A 15,868-nucleotide genomic window follows, 5' to 3' on the forward strand; every position below is an offset into this window, starting at 1 on the left:
GATTTTAGAATAAAAGTAAAGTGTGAGGAACGAGTTAAACTAGAAGATAAATGTTGCGAAAGGGGGTGGTTTTTCGCAAGTCCTTCTCGCAATATTTACCAACTATGAAATACCTAACAAATCATTCATGAGAATTACTATTCTTCTCCAGACTTCTTAATGAATGATACATAAGATAAATTGTAATCAGCAATGAAAGAATGGTATCATTAAATAGATTATGTATTATGAATTTTTACACGTTTTTGCGGATGCATCAATGATAGAGAAGATACTCGATCAGCCATCCACCATAACAGATGTATCTGCATTTTCTAAGATTCGTGTTTAGCGTTTCTTGATTTGCGAATCATTACTTTCTACTTTCACATCCCAACTTAATACCTGTTTGATCTTCATGTGCGCACTGCGCTTTTTTTTCCTCCGCTGCATCGGAAGGTCATCAAGGAGTCTATAGGAATCCTAGAATGAACAGCTCCGATGATCGCGGTAAAGAAGAGAAAGGATACATCAAGAAAGCCAATGCATTCACTATATATCTAACTTTGGTCTAGTAGACGATGCCAAGCGAACTTCTTACACGATTTCATATTGCTTCCAGATCATTGGCCTTTTTTCGCGAATCGCTAAGAAGCCAATTTTTCCAAAACGCCTTCAATTATTATAATTTCTAATACAAAGCTTCATATGAATTAACAAATTAAAATATCCAGACATATCATTAATTTTCCTTAAGTCATCCACCTTATCCTGTTTATTTATCTGTACCAGTCATGTTATTACATGCTGATTGGCAAAACTGCGAGCAATTTTCATCTCGTTTACGCGACTTAATCTGTTAGGATTGCACATTTCAAATTTGCAGTAAAAATCGTATTCTAAAAACAAAATAGAAAATTTATAAAATAGACGTCATTTACCTTAGAGTGATATTTTTTGAAGAGACCAAATTTTTATTTCTTAAAAGCCTGCATCAATGAAAAACAGTAGCCGATCGTTAAATTGGTACCGGAATATTTACTATGGTATTTACGATAATGAGTAATTTAAATGCAACATTGCGTGAATCCTGACAAAACACGCATCAATATTAAAATGGTATTTTTATTTGTCGCGTAAAAAAAGAATGGAAAATAGAATCATTCGCTGCATTTTGCGGATGAATAAGATTCCATGATAAAATTTAAGCAATGATTTACTCTATCAGTGACATGAAAAAGAGAGAGAGACACACAACATTGAACGCACGTCATTTTTCTCAATTGCAAGATGCAACGAAGTTTTATAAAAACTTGATTATAAGGAAAGGTGTAACTGCGAATTAACGAATTGCCGCAGTTAGTCTCCGATGTGCAAATGTATCGAAGTTGTACGTCGTTGCACCTTTCTACGTGGGCTAGTGCAGCGGATGCGGGTGGGCGGACCGGGATCGGTCCACGGTGCGACCCAGGCAGGCAGGGCCCACATTGAAACGAGCATCAGTAATTAAACAAGCACCTCGCTCGACGGACTCGTCATTAAAAACAACGACGACGATTCGCGTCACGCTCTGCCGGTTTTGCTTCTGCTCCAAGTGTAGAGACGTCATGCGATAGTATTCCAATATAAATATAGGTACATGCTATAATTAAATATTTAGTAAAGCAAAATTTGTTAATAATTTTAATTTAAAAATGATTTTAGACAAAACTATTTATAGAACAAAGAACGCAAAAGTAGATTGGTTAAAACTATGTCTTTTTGGAATTTTATTCCTTGATAATATAAAATTGTACCAATTTTTATCTTAGAATAATGATAAAAAATTTGAAATAAATTAGTAAAAACCAGAATTTTAACCAGAATCGTTATAACAAACGTAGTAAAGTTGTATACAAAAAGTAAAAGAACTCATGCCTCGGCCAGCTCGTTTCAAGACGGACCTTATACGGACCCCGACATAAGGCTCAATCCGAACAAAAAGAACCGTTGCGTATAACACGCGTTCGATAGATCTTACTGGCAATCAAAACCCAAGATTAAGCCAAGTACCAAATGTACTTGGCTTAATCTTTGCCAGCGGATTTCAATTTTATTTCCATCCTTGCAAACTTTCTAAATAAATACAAGCAAAGATGCAACAGATGTCTAAAATCTGTAACGCTTATGCAATAGAAAAAACTACTCTATTTATGTTTTGTTTTAAAATTATTTATTTATAATACTTTATCTATATTTTTCCTCTTTAATCATAAATAAATAAATTTTGCAAAACACAAGAACTTGAAGAATATAATAATATAAATAATGAGATAAAAAACTAACATATTCTTTTATTTAAAAATAAAAATAAAATTCTATTATGAAAACAAATGGATTCGATACCCGCGATGCGATTAGCGGTTATAGATGATCCGCATATCCGAGGATTAAACGAGAAATTGTACTTGTTTTACAAGCGATATTAATACTAAAACTCAAATAAAATACACAATTAAAATATACAATCATATTACACTTTGTTAAATACAAGAATTGATTATTAGATACAAGAAACATGCGCTAATAATTAAAAAAATTAAATTTTATTCCGGAAAAATAAATACTTTGCTTTTTCTTTATTGGCTGGAATGCAGTACCATGCTGTAACTGTAGGACCGAAAATTATTCGCGTTAGTTGAAGCTCTACCGCCGTATTAGGTACAATTGGATGTGTGGGCAATGTTAAACGTTAAATCGTTCCGCTAATCGTCACGATAAAATACGATGCGACGATTGTTGTTCGCCCACGACCGAGTTTCCTCTGTAAGACTAATGAAAAGAATGCGGTCTGGGATTAACGACGTATTAAATAATAATCACGGTATGATTAAATAGTGCGATGCAACAAATAAATTGCAGTAAACAAGTTCTCGTAATAATTTGCAGCGATTTTTTATTTTATTTTTTATTTATTTATTTTTTGTTAGAAGACAAACATGACGATTAAATCTCGGCGTACAACCTATTAGTATATATTGCAAGCCAGATATCTGAGAATTTGAAGAAAAAAATGTATCTCGATCGACAAGAAGAAGACGAAGAAGAAATATAGTCGCTATTTATCTCCATCATGAAACCTTACAAATCGCGGCAATCTAGAAATGAATAGGTATATTAAATCGGTGTCGCGCGTTTATAGCTTATACTAATAAACATTGTAGCTGCAACCACAAGATTTCTCTCTCACCGAGAACATTTGTCATATTTTTATCGCGACAATGTTGCTAAATATAAAAATTGAACACCATGAGAATAACCACGGAGTAACCATTATTCGAAAACAAAAGATTTAATGTCCCCTCAATGTCCTCAATGTCCCCTTATGTCATCTCGCTATCGCATCTTAATCATATTTCGTAATATATTTCGTGGTTTCATAATGTAAAGTAACAAAATATGTTTGTATTGTTCTGGTCTATTATGACGGACTTAACTGAAGCCATTGAACATTTACTATATAATATTGAAATAATGTTTTTAAGTGCGTTTTGTCGCAGCACATTCATTCACGGATCTCTTACCAAATAGAATCTATTTTGTATTTATTACAGTCTGGATTTTATTGTATATTATACAGGTTGTTCCATAACTAATAATACAATGAAATGCTTTACATGATAAAATAAGTAAAAAATATAAAATAAATTGTTTTTATATAAGGCTTTGTTTCCGAGAAAAATAATTTTAAAATATACAAAATTAATAACATATAATGTATATGATTTTAAACAAATATCAAATAAACAGTAAAGTTTTTAATTCTTACGATTGCATAAAATAGCTACTGACAGTATGAATCAATTGTTTCTATATCAACAACGTTCTACAGTTTTCGCGCAGTAATGTGACTTTAAAAAAAATATAGATTGTTCCAATCAATTAAAAATTTCACGTGCCATTTTCATATTTGCACAAAGACATTATTAACATATCACAAATTATCAAATAATATAACAGAAGTGTTTCAGACTTTTAGAGTAAAATACACTAATAATTAGCTAATCGAATTAAAATTGTAAGAAAATTAAATCGATAGAATACTTGTCATGAGTCGCGATAATTTTTAATCTACATTAATAAAAAAATTAACTATTTCGTATATTAAGCTGATCTTTTGGTTCGACTATACCATAGAACGCGTCGCATGCTTCGCATTCCCGACTAGTGGTCTAAGAACGAAGCAATTTCTCTCCCTACCTAAGGGTTAATCACAGAAAAGGGGAACGAAAAAATTTCTTGGGTCCGCGTCCTTCGGTAGGTAGACGTTTCGGAGAGCTCGTAGACTCTTGGGAACCCTCTCGCTTGGCCTGTCCCCTCCCAGAGAACTCTTCATCGAATCCATTCCAAGAGTTTAGGAGCCAGCGGAGACTGAACTGAGAGAGATTCGAATTTTTGGAGAGGATAATACTTAAAGAAGATTATCTGTTAGAGAAGAAAGAAAGAAGTGTTCGTAAACCTCTGTAGTTTTGTCTGCCGACAAATATTTAGCATTCCTAAGATTAATGCTTTGATTGAGCTTTCGGAATGATTACATTATCTGACTTGCGAAACTGACTGGAGAGATAAAAGAGCTCCATGATAAATTCCTGTTTGTTCTGCGTCATAAAGTCTCCCGTATATCGATTCAGTTCATTGGCGTGGCGCGAGACAGCTTGAGGACCTTCTGAAACACATACCGCGGAATCGGCGGACCAATAACCGTGGGGATACCTAGTTCGCCCACACGCGAGTGTCCACACGCGTGAACGTAATTTTACACGCGAGTGTGCGCGTACAACAAACTCTTGAACGAGCAACATGAGGGAGAAGGGAAAAGAGGAAGAGGGTCCGCACCGGTTCTCCATCAGGTTGCTACATTCATACCGGCCAACCGTGCATGCGAATTAAGCATCCGTCGTTGTGAGTACGCATCTCCTCCACTCTGCACGAACAGTCAAGAGTCGCTTACGTAGTTATAGTCATGCGAATGCAGCTGCGTCGCTGACAGAGATCATCGTCACGTGTCTAACTGTAGTCGAAGAACTTTTAAAAAGTTGGATTTTAACCTTTCCCGACTTATGCGCGACTATACAAAAATACGTAGCAAATGATAAAATAAAAAAGTCATAAGATTATTTGCAAAAATTCGTGACATTGCTAGATGCTTGATATTTTAACGTGTGAAACATTTTAATTAGTTTAGTCTTCATGGATGATACGCATATGCGTATCTTTTACATTCGTCCCTACGAAGCGCCTCATTTGCAACATAATATATGCAGAAGTACGCGTGCATTTGGTTTTGAATAGAAAAGACTTGATACTTAGGCGTCTCAAAAATTGTCCGATTTGACGCGCGATCTTTTCAAGCTTATACACAAATTGTTTATTAGCGCGTATATCGTCTTAAAATAATTTGAAAATATTATTACGCATTCCTTTAGATAAGTAAAAGTTTTTAAATCTCCAAGAGAAGAAAGAAGGCAATCGCTTCATGTTATCTTAGAGGCAATAACACAAACATACGCAGTCGCCCACGCGTCCCGCAACACTCTCGCCTGTTCATTCATTCGATATCCCTCTTTCATTCAAATATACTTCGATATATTTCGATCGCTTCTATTCACCAGGCCCCTCTCGTAGATAGCCACGCGTGTATACACATGTGTTATCGTAGTACAGAAATATACGTACGATGCATATATCGAGCATCAGTTTGACGTCTTACGTCTTGAGATTATTGTATCTTAAGAGGCATGTCATCATGTTCCATCTACTCTTTCTCGCTCCTGGCAATTGTTCGTTTATTTGTTGATTTCCTGCCTCGTTTGAATATTTAGCGATTGACGACAAATTAAATCTTCCAAAGCCTGCTTGTGAAAATCTAGCAATATCGGCGCTACGTTATTATAGAAAACGATAATACAAAGAGAGATGCCGATTTCTTAATTATTTGAACAACTTGTAATAGAGACTGACGTTATGAACATTATGAGAATTAAATTAATTTTGATAAAAATTACTTTGCTTTGTCGATGTGCAATTACATTTTTTTTCTTTTTTGTTCGCATGCACATAACGAATTCAATATGTAGAAAAAACAAGGAATTTATTTAAAGAGAAGAACTTATGCACAATTTGCTAAATAATAGTTTGTTCATATTCTGTGATTCTGTCAATTGAATTAATATAATATAATTGATTTAATATGTTATCTTGAATTATTTATTTGTAAAATAATATATAATATCGTTGAATCAATCATGCGGATATTATCTCGATGAAAGTGTCATAGTGCGAGTAAAGATTTCGAGTTGATGAATGCAGCGTTTTGCCTCAGGCCAAATTAACACAATCACGAAAGATATATGTACATGGTGTTCCATGCGTATGTTTCGATAATCAAGAAGAAGTCTATGGTCATAAAACAGAAAATGCAGAATCATAGTTTATTCTTCGCATTCATAGTCTTATATCTAAATATATCTTGATATGAATTACGAATGTTTTAACCAAGAACCGTGAGAATATATATATTTGTGTAGTTGTATTTATTATATATGTAATATTTATTATATACTAAAACAACACAAGTGCGCGCTACACGCGCGACATTCCTCGCGATTTTATATAAAATTCATAGTCTTATACCTAAAAATATCTTGATATGAATTACGAATGTTTTAACCAAGAACCGTGAGAATATATATATTTGTGTAGTTGTATTTATTATATATGTAATATTTATTATATACTAAAACAACACAAGTGCGCGCTACACGCGCGACATTCCTCGCGATTTTATATAAAAAAAATGATATTTTTATATAAAGTTTGTTTCAACTTTTTATTTGTTTCAACGATTAATATTTTTTGATAGAAATCAGCTGATTAAAGCGTTAATTTGTTAATTAAATTTTAAAATAATATGTAATAGAAATTATAAAATAATATGTTTTAAATAAAATGTTATAGTACATTAAACTCGATTAATATTTTTTGACAGAAATCAGCTGATAATTGTGCGCCGTATGGGGTCCGCGGTTTAAAAATATTAATTTTCAATATTTTAAAGCGAGCCAAAAATTAATCTTTCATATATTTTATCAGTACATTGTCTGCACATTTTGATGGTACCATCAGCATACCAGCCTATAAACTTTTTGATCTAATATACGTAAAATAAATCCGCGCCGTAAAGGGTCCGCGATTTAAAAATTTTAATTTTCTATATTTTAAGACGAGCCAAAAATTCATTTACTGTACATTTCAATAGTACATTGTTTGCAGAATATTTTCGTATCATGCAGATACCAGCGTACAAATTCTTTTATTAAATATACATTATATAAGAATGCGCCACATAGGGTCCGCGAGGACATAGTGTCGACTTTTAATATTTTAAGACGAGCCAAAAATTCATTTATTGTACATTTCAATAATACATTGTTTGCAGAATATTTTGGTACCAAGCAGACACCAGCGTACAAATTTTTTTATTTAATATACATAATAAAAAAGTGCGCCGCATAGAGTTCACAGCGACATAGGCCATATTCTAGATTCTAGATCGTTTTTTATCGATAAAAGAAGATCTAGTATATGGGCCATAGTGTCGACATTTAATATTTTAAGACGAGCCAAAAATCCATCGAAATATACAAGCGAAGAATTTTTGGATAGCCTTTAAATATTAAAAATCGACACTGTGTCGCCGCGGACACTATGCGACGCATAGTTATAATATGTATATTAAATTTAAAAAATTGTACGCTGGTGTCTGCTTGGTACGAAAATACTCTGCAAACAATGTATTGTCGAAATATACAAGAGATCAATTTTTGGCTATAGGGTCCGCGGCAATAAAGTATTGATTTTTAAATGAAAGAATTTGTACTTTCGTTTGTGTTTGATAAGAGAGTCAGCATTAAGATAATCAAGCTTGTATTTTGGATCATAAATAATGAAATGCATTTCAATAATTTTTACATCTCATATATGCGTAGATTAATAAAAAGATCGTATAGGACTCCTGTAGCCTCACTATAATCATATTAAATTATGATGTTAGAGGTGAGATTTTATATACGAATTTTATTTTTGCGAAATACATTGAAATGAAGTTTTTTTAATTCACTCACTCGTGTTTTATAATGTAGATTAAAATATGCTAAAAACTCCCTTGTTCATACAGATATTAATTATTAATAATTAATAATTTATTGAATAACTCATCTGCATTTGAGTTACATTTTTAGCGAAATTAGACCTTACTACAATTTGGCCAAGATTTATTATTTATTCAATGCAAACTTAAACGAGATTGCTCTACGTACGCACTACGTTTCCAAAAATGGAGTTGGACGTGACGACGATCCATTCAGATGTGTATATCTTACACCCACGTGCATGCTGTACTTACACGCATTGCCATCTTTTCACGTTCAAATTCGGAAGTTGCGTAGGTACATTTCAGGTGTGATTCAGAGGCTGTCGAATCATTTTCAATTGCATTTTGCTTGACTTGTCAGTAATATTTATATTCGTTTAACACAAATCTACTAATCACATTCGTCGGTTTGTCGCGTCTTTTTCGGATTAATATATAAAAAAATAATTTATTTTCGTAAAGTGCACTTTATCACCAAATTTTATATTGTTGCCACATCAAGCAATGTTCATTTCTTTCCAAAGCGATGCAGAAGAAATAGAAACTCGGGTGATAATTCAAAACGTCCTATTGTTCGCCAGTATACTTGCATCGATTGTTGCATTTATTCCATTTTAAATGACAACAATCTACATAGACGAAAAATTGCGGGACATTGACAACCCAGTGTTTTATACATGGAAAACTTTAATTTGAATTTTGTAAGACTCACCATTTTTGTAGACTTCGACATTGACCAATGTCTCCTCATCGTCAGTGTCAGGTCCGAGTGACACCGGGGTATATACGATAGAATCTCTCGATTTCATCTCTCGCTTTCTCACCTCAATTGGATTATGTTCTTATTTCGCAGTACATTCGGCAAACAGACTGAAAATGCAAAGTAAATTTATTAGTTTTATTCTTCTCTTAATATTCTACAGATATAAAATATATATATTTAATATATTTCGCGATATAAAAACTTTTAATCTCTCTTGATAATAAATAAGAATTCGAATCTAGAAAGATCAAAAGATTGCTCTAATAAAATAAATAATGAATAGTCAATACATACATATTGCGATGCAAAAAAGCAATAAAATTTTGCATCTGGATATATAAAGTAGGTATATATCCAATAATCATGTGATAGAATTAAAGCTCGCCTGACTCGAAACGCCAAATATAACTGTATAGCAACTGTAGGAATTTCGCGCTTTACATTTTATAAATATCGAACATAAAGTTGCATTTTTTTCTAGATTTACAATCCTGCTTGTTTTATTATCAATTATTTGACTGTTTATATAATTCATATCTTAACAAGTCTGTTTGAAGGGTCATTGTAAAGTGAAATGTAAATTAACATGCGTGTGTGTGCAATGATTTAGCTATCGATTTCAATTACCCAAAGTATAAATAGAACGATGCAAGAGCAAACCAATTTGACGATACCATTATGCAATGTCGATATTTTAATCATCCGATTTTCATCATTAAAACCTAGTTCAAGGTAATATTCTGCGAATGTCTTCTATCAATCCGTACGATTTTATTTTATCGATTTAATTAAATGCCTTCCCCCTCTAAAAATCAGATAAGGATATCACTGGAACCAGTAGTCTGCTCATTTCATATTTTATAAATGTAAGATGTTAAGAATGTATAGCAGAGGATAATTGGACATAAAGTCAAAGTATTGTATATTTGGCTATCTCTTAAGCTTGTTTATTTGTTCTTTGTCCCTTTTAAATAATCATATATCTAAACTTTGATACGTAGCGTACACAATATATATGCACGTTGCATTGTGTGTGTTTTGTTCTTGTACCCAAAATATCTACTTTAGATGGAATGATTTAAGTTTTTCTATCTCGAGTATCCACACTTGCCTGTAACTCTTTTGCGCTCGTTTAAACATCTTCAATCAGAAGATAGAAATCTCGACAACCCCGCTCACCGAAAGAATTTGAAGTCAGATTCCTATGATTATTAATAGTTGATTCTAGGTTTTATTACTTTTTTTATTTATTCCTGTTGTCGATTAATATAGAAGGACACAGTTGCATTAATTAAAGTTAACGGTAATTAAGTGATCAGATTAAGCATTACTAGAATATAGCATATTTATAATAAATATTAGTCAACCTTTGAATTTTCTTTTCCAAAATTTACTACTAATATACAAGACAAAAAATGATTCTTTAAAAAAAAATAATTATTTCACGTAATGCTTTTTTTATGCTGAATACAATTCCGACTTTCAAAACTGTAAATAAATTTGATCACGAATATTTTATACTTTATTTTATTAATTTATCTTTAATATAATTTTCTTTTTTTGAGAATTGAAAGTTCTAACAATATACTTAATTTTGAATAGAATAAAACTTTTTTACATCAACACGATGTAGCTGCAGTGTGATAAAATACATTAAAATATCTTTTTTTACAATTTTAATTTTAAATTTCTCAAAATTGTGTAACGTAATAGAGCAATTCTGAAATCACACATTTTGAGCCTCAAAAAGATAACAAGGAATTAGATTATTCTTTTGCCAGGCTTTTTTTTAACCGTGAGCTATTGACGTAATATTGCGAGAAATTTCGCGTAATACAAATCGATGTATCGATGCATCGTAAATATATATATAAGTATATATTCTATATATATATATTTTTTTTATTTTTGAGCCCTCATGGCAACCGGTTCCTCGTGGCTACGTACGCGTGGTTCCTCCTCGAGTTCTAGACGCGGGAGCTATTTCGGGAGGCACGATTGCCGCCGTCTCGACGTACCGGTAGACGTCGTCATTCTTCTGGGATTTGATCACCAGAGGAAAGATAGTCTCTTGGGAATGCATTGCGAATACCCTCGGTCGATATTCTCATTTCGTGCATCGTGCGAATTATCGCGGCAAAGATGCAACTTGAAATCTACTTTGAAATCAATAATCATATATTCATACGAAGAAAAACTTGTTTTCGCGTTTTATTTTTATTCCCGGCGAGTATTATATATAATAGCGAATATATAATGATTATAAACGAGATATTTAATCGACAAAAAAATAAAGATAAGATTGATTATATAATATTTGTTTTGTGCAAATAATCTCTGTCTATATACTTTGTCTATATTTCGGTCATAAGACGGCGGATGTAGATTTTCATCCCGAATGGCGGTCACGACCACGCCTTTATGTTCGCAGGGGGTCCCTATACTTAGAACAAAAAGGACGAAAAAGAGGGTGAGATCTTTCGGCAGTCGTTGCTTAAAACGTTTTCAAAGAAAAGCTGAAAAAGGCGGTGTCTTCTTTAGAAAGAGAGAGAGAGAGAGAGATAAAGAGAGAGAGACCACTGTTTGTGAAAGTAAATTTATATTCCCGCATATGTGGTAACAATAGGACACTATCGGATAAACTGTATTTTTAATATGTTTATCATTGTAATTATTTATTTTTAAATTTACGAATATCTAATAAAAATATCTCTCGAACAGGTAAGTTAAAAAAATCGGGTCTCTCTAACAATTATATCCGGCGGAAGAACCAGAAAAAATGGTTCTATTCTTAGAATGCATCTCTGCTTCTTTTTCTTTCGCTGCAGTCTTCTCTGTCTCTCTTTTTTTCTCTTTCCTCTCTTTTTATCTTATATCATAGAATAGAGTCTATCACGTACTCTTGCGCGAACGACAAAACTTTATTTCTAAGTTTTCTAAATTTTTTGCGATACAAGTTTTTGTTTTTTTTAGATGTTCTTGTCCTATGCTATTGATTGCAGTCGATGCATATCGTGCAAGTGAATTCATTTAAAAAGTCGTGGTAAAGTCGTTATAAAGCGAATTAAGTAATTAAGTCATGGAACAAAATAATTTGTATGATTACACACCGACGTTAAAAGCGAGAAGAATAACGTGGGATAGCAGTGGCAGGATATATGTTGACATCCGTTTTATACTCCAGATCCTGTCAACGGGTTCTCACATGATGATGTATCCGTTGAAATAAATGTCAATACGACAGATAATAAAATTTTAAAACGCATCGCGGTCTTCTATTTGATTATATTCGCATATTTGTCTAATTCTCTTTTTTAAGACATAATTGTAAAACATGTTAATAATCGTACAAATAACTTGGCGCAAATTTGTACTCTTATTGTCAGTTTACTTGAATAATGTAAATTTAAAAAAAATATTTTCTGTTAATTTCGTGCCGCTACAAAGTTACAGGGAGGTCAATGACCTCGCGACAAGCTTGCGATACATCTTGGCTTAGGTGTCCTCAATCAGGACATCTCTGAGGGGGAGTTGTACCTTGACACGACCGTATGTCTCAAGTTGAACGAACTTGACTTCCCTAATCGTAGACGCTTCCTTCCGATTCTCCAGTCTCTAAGCACACGCACGTGCCACCTTATTGCCATTGAACATAGGGAGATCTTGTATAGAGACTAAACCCTATTTACCACGTGGTTTATGCGCCCGATGATCCCAAGAGATGACGTACCTAAATCGTTACCGAGATTATCCCTTAGCTATATTTGGCTTTGAACAAACAACTTTTGGCAAAACATTGGCGTCATTATATTTTTCGAACCGCAATCTAATTTCTATTAAAGACTCTCGTGAGTCTTAGCATAATTAAGAAAATTGCATCTTATCATATTATTCTGAACTTAAAATTAACATTTCTTTCGCGTATCATTAAAAAAATTAAAAAGATAAAAAATTAACGTTCTTGAGGTTAAAACCTTTCTGTCTATTTATTTTATATAGAACTTCTCTCTTATTAATAATCATCCTTTTTCTCCATTTTTAAATCTATTCTGATTATAAAGCTGTTATAGTGCGAGACGACGAACACGTGCGCGTACAACTGATGAAGAATTAATGAAATTAATGAAATGAACGCGCGTATAAAAATTCCGAGAATATTTTCTGACTCAATATTTTGCATCTTGCAATCAGCTGTATCGAGTATTTTTCTTGGAATAAGTTACATACTGTATTATTAAGAAGTTATTAAGAAAAATAACTTAATTCATATAATGAAAAAATCAATATCAGCCTATATAAAAAATTAGTATAGATTAGGATTATATCATTAGATTAAAAATATCATTAATCGTAATTTAATAAATAGAATTTTCTTAAAAAACAAAGGGTGGAATTTAAAGCCCTTGTATATATAAATTACATAAAGCTACATACAATCGTCGTAAAATCGTGATAAGAATGACGGCATCTTAAAGAAGATCGCGAGGGTCGAATAGCTGTACAAAGGTGACAAAAGCTGAAGATGAAGAGGGAGCACACGCGCACAACTTTTCGGCTGCATGCGAGAGGGTAGCTACACGTTCTGTCTTGACGGGTGGCTGTTGAATGCTGACAAAAATAGCGGCGCGACAGCGTTATACACCTATGGATACAACGAATCTCGGCATCAACCAAACGGAAGGAAGAGTCCACGTTCCTGGTCGAATTGCGTGTTCAGAGGAAGCTCTATTTCCGGTCCAAAAATCCTACTTTCCCCCTTTCCTTCTTTCCCCCTTTCTCACTAATACCCCCCTTTTTTCACTAATACTTCTTCTATTCTTGAAATTGTCAAGTCGTTTAGAAATATAATATGTTAAATATCTCTTATAAAACTGAAGAACTAAATTGAAAAAATTGAAACAATGCTAATATAATTTATCGTAAGTTTGTCTACGTTAATACGTAAATGTATATCTGATTCTTCGACAAATTTAATTTCTTTAAGAACGTAGTGTTCTGTGAACTTTGATCATCCAAGTCACGCCCTAATATAAATAATCGTGACTTCGAGATTGATCGATCATTAATATATCTTACAATTAGTACATATCAACGCAGTTATAAATGCGTTTAACACTCGTATGCACTTTTTTTTATTTATAGATTCTTTGATTGATTTAAAATCGATATCTTATTGTATTCGATTTTCTTTTTCATACCTTTGTCAAAAAAATACATTTAAACTCTGATTTAAATATAAATAAAAATTTCACATCTGATATTTCTTTTGTGTTTCTAAAATTTTGATAAAGTAATTTACAACAAAGAATCCATTTAAATTTTTATGTGTATGAGTGTGTATATCTATAAAAATCAATATATATTTAAACATAAATAAAAATAAATTTATAAAATAAACTTATATAAATTCCAAAATAAAAATTTTTAAACTTTTGGTGATATGTACAATTGACTAGAAATTGTCACGGAGAGAGTGTCTTACCGGTGTGTCTCAGCCTGGAAATAGCAGCGACGTCGGGCCGTCGACTCCTCCCGAGATTCTCGTGTTCTGTATGTGCACGATGATACTTTCCTTCCTTTCTTTCCCTTGGATTTCTTTGTCGCCGGTGCCACCGTTCAAACAGGACAAAAATCTCGTCGCGTCGCGAATAGAACGAACAAAGAAGGCAATCGGATGCGCGAAACTCGAGCAGAAAGTTTTTTGGCTGCTCGTGAATACGTTTCGAGACGTACAAATTATTTTAATGATATAAATAAATAAATAAATAAATAAAAAATGTCGTCTAGAAAAAAAAATAAATAAATCGTCCGGTCGGATATGTCAAGTTTCGCGAAGAGCTTGCGGCAAAGCTCCCTTGTTTCCTTCAGGACTTCCGAACGAATCAACGCGCTCCGACCGACTGCATCGCGCAGATCGCTCTGCCTTGACTCTCTGAGATGCGAGAAAAAGCTTGCTCTCGGAAACGAGCTTTCCTCCGTCGTACTTCACCCCGCCAAACGTTAACTACTTTACAACTGGATGCAGTCACGTCGCTTTACATCCTTCCTTCTAATGCACCATGTGCTGAAAAACAAATAATGCAAATAAATTAATATTTTATTAATAATTATTTTATTAATATGTTATTAAATCTTAAATGCAAATATGTAATTTTTTTTAAATCTCTAAAATCAAAATTATATTGATCATATAATATTTTTTTCAAAATTTAACTTTTATTCAAAACTTCTTCTCTAACACCGTAGTTTTTTAAATATTTTGCTAGGATAAAATTCTACATACATATATTTATATTTGATTATATATGGACTTTTTTCCGAATTATTTGACCCACAAGAGAGAGATATAAAGTTAATAAAACATAACATAACTCTTTATTTCCTGCTCGATGATAGCATTATCAATCCTTTGAGATATCCATTGTCCAAGTAATACATGTGGGTTTTATACACGTTTTATAAACACTAGAATACTACAAAGCGCGCGCTTCGCGCGCGCCATTTATTTCCCAACTATACAATATAAGCTGCAGTCGAGAATGTGCTACTAATATGGTACAAAGATAGAATGATGTTTCGAATTATTCGTAGCGCATTCTCGATCCACAGCTTGTACGTTAATAACATATTATACAACAATTATAATATTTATCTTTTCATCTTTTGGTACCATGCAGACACCAGCGTACAAATTTTTTAACTTGATATACATAAAACAAGGTTGCGTCGCATAGGGTCAGCGGTAAAAAAGTATCGATTTCTAATATTTTAGGACGAGCCAATAATTCATCGATTATACATTTTAATAGTACATTGATTACAGAATCTTTTGGTACCATGCAGACACCAGCGTACAAATTTTTTAACTTGATAAACATAAAATAAGGATGCGTCGCACAGGGTCCGCGTCAAAAAAGTATCAATTACTAATATTT

General features: G+C 32.8%; 1 long non-coding RNA gene across 1 annotated transcript; it reads right to left on the bottom strand.

The window, feature by feature from the left end:
• Nucleotides 1-4,483: 4,483 nt before the first annotated feature.
• LOC145932498 (uncharacterized) lies at nucleotides 4,484-14,807 on the bottom strand. The gene is made up of 3 exons (XR_014424712.1): nucleotides 14,416-14,807; nucleotides 8,883-9,040; nucleotides 4,484-4,684 (listed from the first exon to the last, which is right to left on the bottom strand). It is a non-coding gene; the product is annotated as an uncharacterized LOC145932498 (long non-coding RNA).
• Between the last annotated feature and the right edge of the window lie 1,061 nt (nucleotides 14,808-15,868).

The sequence above is a fragment of the Prenolepis imparis genome, unplaced genomic scaffold, assembly GCF_030444845.1.
Source record: "Prenolepis imparis isolate NDT839.2.m4 unplaced genomic scaffold, iyPreImpa1.0 SCAF_1, whole genome shotgun sequence".
Classification (NCBI taxonomy): Eukaryota; Metazoa; Arthropoda; class Insecta; order Hymenoptera; family Formicidae; genus Prenolepis; species Prenolepis imparis.